Genomic DNA, 4,946 nt, shown 5'->3' on the forward strand with positions numbered 1-4,946 from the left:
AAGGTATTGCACTATTGAACTTTGGCCAGCTCCTCCCTCATAGCTCCATAATTCCCTTTATTCACTTCCAACTGTACCCTCTCCCTCTCAAATTGCAGATTGAAGCTTATTATATTATGGTCACTACTTCCCAATGGCTCCTTCACTTCGAGGTCTCTGACCAATTCCGGTTCGTTACACAACACCAGATCCAGAATTGCCTTCTCCCTGGTCGGCTCCAGCACCAGCTGCTCTAAGAATCCATCTCTGAGGCACTCCACAAAGTCTCTTTCTTGAGGCCCAATACCATCCTGATTCTCCCAGTCTACCTTTCAGCAGATGTTACAGCTTGTGACGTAGAACTGGATAAGTCAGACACCTTTCATAAATGAACCAGCCACAAAACCACTGGAACCATTCGGAAAATGGAAGATCAAGAAAAAACCTTAGATCAATAAGAACCAACCTAACAACAACCATGGCACTGTTTCCCAGTTTTCCCTCCATCTATATTTTCTTCCCGCTGTTTATGTTCATCTGTCTGTGAGTATGTGTAAGGAGTGGGGGGGGGGGAGGAGGCTTACAAGGGATATAGAGTTTTAATTTAATAGTTTACCTGTAGTGAGAATCTAATTTTGCTATAATAAACCAATTCCTGTAAAATACAGAAATTTGATCCATGCTTTCTAAGAACCTAGATGAGGGATTTTTGAATATTTCTTTCAAGAACTTTAATTTTCGTGTTAACTGTGGGAATAACGGGGATTGATTTTCAGCACCTATCCCAGTGAGTCATGGTAGTCAACATTTAACTTTAGTAGTTAAATGCTCCAACTCACTTGTAAACACTTCCTCTACACACAGATACAGACATAAAACAAAGGGTGTTACAGGTGGAGGAAAAGATAGGAAAGCCTGTTCAGTGGTTCCTGAGCCTCAAGTTGCTGAGATTACCCTTTGTTGAGCAGAATGTTCTTCTTGATCTTTCTTCCAGTAGCTACTTTTACTTCTTCACAGGAGGCACATGTTCACATGTACGAATATCTCTGCCTTGTTAATTAGAAGTCACAGCTTACAGAACCTGAACATTGGGGAAATAAACTGGCTATTTCAGGCTTGAGATGAGTTTAGGAGCAGGAATAGGAACAGGAGTAAAGGGAAATTATACTTGACAAATCTTCTCAAATCTTTTGACAATGTGACAGTAGGGTAGACAAGGGTGAATAAGTGGATGCTGTGTCTTTGGATTTTCAAAAGGTCTTTGACAAGGTCCCACACAAGAGATTAGTAAGCAAAATTAAAACTCATGGTACCAGAGGTAATGTATTGATGTGAATAGGGAACTGGTTGGGAGGCAGGAAACAGAGAATTGCAATAAATGGGTCGTTTTCAGAGTGGCAGGCAGTGACGAGTAGACTGAATGCAGTATCTCCAAATTTGCAACAATACCAAGCTGGATGGCAGTGAGTACTTTGAGGAGGATGCTAAGAGGCTATGGGGTGGCTTGGACAGGCTGGCTGAGTGGACAAGTATTTGGCAAATGCAATATAATATGGATAAGTGTCAGGTATCCACTTTGGTAGCAAAAAGAGGAAGGCAGACTATTTGAAAGGTGGTAGTTAAGAAAGAGTGAAGGGCTTTTATCTTATCATTTGACATTTTGTGAGGTACCCTATTGAACACCTTCTGGAAGTCTACTGATTCCCCTGTATCGACTCTGGTTGAGACTTCCTTGAAAAAAACTCTAATAAATCAGTCAGAAATGATTTCACTTTCACAAAGTCAAGCTGACTTAGTTCGGTTAGATTATGATTTTCCAAATGTTGTGCTATTATTTCCTTAATAATTGATTCGTGGTTTTCCAACCATCAATATTAAGCTAATTGGCCTAGAGGTAGCCGATTTTAACCTCCATTCTTTTCTGAATAGGGGTGTTACATAACCAGTTTTCCATTCCACTGGTATTTCTCACAATTCAAAATACAACTAATGCATCCATTATCTCTGTAGCCACCTCCTTTAGGATCCTAGGATGCAAGTCATCAGGCTCAGGGGAGTTCAACGAAAGAAATGAACTTATTTGTCTTCAGCCCCATTAGTTGTTGAGGACGACTTCTTCAGTGATGGTGATGGCACTTAATTTCTCCCTTTATTCTTTAGTATTAATGGAATGTTTGAAGTATTTTTCACCATAATGACTGATGAAAAATATCGGTTTTAACTCCTGATATTTCCTTGTTCCTAAAAACTGCTTGCCTAGACTCATTTTCTAAGGGACTTATGCTCACTTTGATCTCTCTTCCTTGTTATATTTTTGAAGAAGCTCTTATTGCTAGTTTTTGTATTCCTTGGTAGTTTGACTTCATTAATTGTTTCTTCGGTCTTTAATAACTTTTAGTCCTTCTTTGTTGGGTTCCGAATTTATCCCTGTCTCTGCGCCATCACTGTCGATGGCTTGTTGATATGCTTTATCTTTCAACTTCATACCTTTCCATAATTTCCTTCGTTAGCTGAGGTTGGGTTACTCCTCTCTTCGAATCTTTCCTCCTTAGTGAGATGTATTTTTGCTGCAAGTCCTGAACTGCCTCCTGAAATGTCTGCCACTGTTTGCTTACTGTCATTCCTGCCAATGTAGTCACTTCATTAGAGCTAACTCTATCCTCATTTCATTGCAATTCCCTTCATTTCAGTTAAACACTATTGATTTGACCTGAGTTTCTCACTCTGGAAACAAATATTAAATCCTATTGTGCATAATCACTACTTCCTGGGAGATATTTTACTCAGAGGTCATTTATTAAACCTATCACCCATTGCTAGATCTAAAATAGCCTGCTCCCTGGCTGGCTCCACAACATGAATCTGTTGTCATAGCAACCCTTTCCAATTTGATTAACCCAATCAACAAGAAGATTAAAATCACCCAACATTACTGCTCTATTATTTTTACATGCTCCAATTATTTGTACATCTACAGCTTTTCCCATTGAGTGATAGTTTTGAGGGTCTGTACACAATTCCTTCCAATGTCTTCTTTCCCTTAATGCATCTTACCTCTGCCCAAATGGACTGAACTCATCTGAGACTAGATCATCTCTCACAGCTGTCTTTGTTGCATTTCTTATCATTAGTGCTATCCCACCACCTTTTCCGTCCCTCCTGTCCCGCTGAAATGTCAAGTATCCCTGAATGTTAAGTTCCAAGTTGTGACTGTCGTGTAAAGCTGAGATCATATTCATTTATCTTGATTTGTGTATATTTGTCTACCTTATTCTGAATGCTTCATGCATTAAAATAGCCTTTTAGTTTATTCTATTTCCCTATACTTTTATGGTGATTTGGTACAATATGATACTCGCACATTCTGTCCTTTCCTTTTGTTTTCTAGTAACAATCAACCCCTTCACTAAGCTGCAATCCTACTTCCCTTTCACCTTTGATTTTATAATTTTCCATTCAACCAACTGCCACCCCCACCCTCTGTTTAGTTTAAAGCCCAATCAATAGCCCTAGTTATGTGATTCACCAAGATTCTGGTCCCAGCATGATTCAAATGAAGCCTGTTCCATTAGAACAGTTCCATCTTTCCCCATAACTGATCCATGAATTTGTAGAAGTCCTAAGTGTGGTAAAAGGCCCTTCAGCCCAGGAAGTCCACACCGACTCTCCGAAGAGTAACCCTCCCAATTTGAATCAGTTTCTCCCACACCACTTTCTGCCAAGTGTCTACCTCTTTAATTTTGTTGACCATGAAGAGCCAGGAGGGGACATGAGAAGTTGTTGGCAGATAGGATCAACGAAAACTCTAAGGCTTCCTATAGGTATGTCAGGAATAAAAGAATTTCTGTTTCTCAGCAGCAGCAGCAACTCGAAGGGTGGGAGCTTGGACCAGGGGCCTGCCGGGAGCGGTGAGTCACTGATTTCAGCTTTTATATTTGAAATCAGAGAGCAGAGGTTTCTGGGAAAGGAGGGACTTCTTATTTTTATTTCAGTCCAGCTATATAAGTCAGTGTTTTCTCCGTATTCTCAGTAACATTGCCCTTTTCCAATGTGAATACTGATGAAAAGGATTCATTAAGTGCTTCCCCATGTCCTCAGATTCAACACACAACGATCCACTACTATCTTTGATTGGTCCTAATCTTACTCTAGTCATTCATAGAACATAGAACAATACAGCGCCCTTCCGCCCTTGATGTTGCACTGACCTGTGAACTATTCTAAGCTCATTACCCTACACTATCCCATCATCATCTGCTTATCCAAGGATTGTCTAAGTCTCCTTAATGTGGCTGAGTTAACTACATTAACTACATTAGCAGGCACTCTCTGAGTAAGGAACCTGCCTCTGACATCTGTCACAAATCTATCACCCCTCAATTTGTAGTTATGCCCCCTCATACAAGCTGACGTTATCATCCTAGGGAAAAGACTCTCACTGTCTACCCTATCTAATCCTCTGATCATCTTGTATGTCTTTATCAAATCCCCTCTTAGCCTTCTTCTTTCCAATGAGAACAGACCCAAGTCTCTCAGCCTTTCCTCATACGACCTTCCCTCCAGACGAGGAAACGTCCTGGTATATCTGCTCTGCACCTTTTCCAATGATTCCACATCCTTCCCGAAGTATGGCAACCAGAACTGTACACAATATTCCAAGTGTGGCCGCACCAGCGTTTTGTATAGATGCAGCATGCTGCTCCGGAACTCAAACCCTCTACAAATGAAACCTAACACATGCCTTCTTAACAGCACTATCAACCTGGGTGGCAACCTTCAGGGATCTATGTATATGAACTCCAAGATCCCTCTGCACATCAACACTACCAAGAATCTTTCCATTGACCCAGTACTCTGCCTTCCTGATATTCTTCCCAAAGTGCATCACCTCACATTTAGCTGCATTGAACTCCATTTGCCACCTCTCAGCCCAATTCTGCAGTTTATCCAAGTCCCCCTGCAACCTG

At 40.8% G+C, this 4,946-nt stretch overlaps 1 protein-coding gene across 1 annotated transcript in view; it reads right to left on the bottom strand.

Moving 5' to 3' along the window:
- LOC122554864 (heat shock transcription factor 2 binding protein) overlaps positions 1–4,946 on the bottom strand; it is a 132,104-nt gene that overhangs the window by 86,770 nt on the left and 40,388 nt on the right. The gene's annotated exons all lie outside the window — the stretch shown is intronic.

The sequence above is a fragment of the Chiloscyllium plagiosum genome, chromosome 12 (assembly GCF_004010195.1).
Source record: "Chiloscyllium plagiosum isolate BGI_BamShark_2017 chromosome 12, ASM401019v2, whole genome shotgun sequence".
Classification (NCBI taxonomy): domain Eukaryota; kingdom Metazoa; phylum Chordata; class Chondrichthyes; order Orectolobiformes; family Hemiscylliidae; genus Chiloscyllium; species Chiloscyllium plagiosum.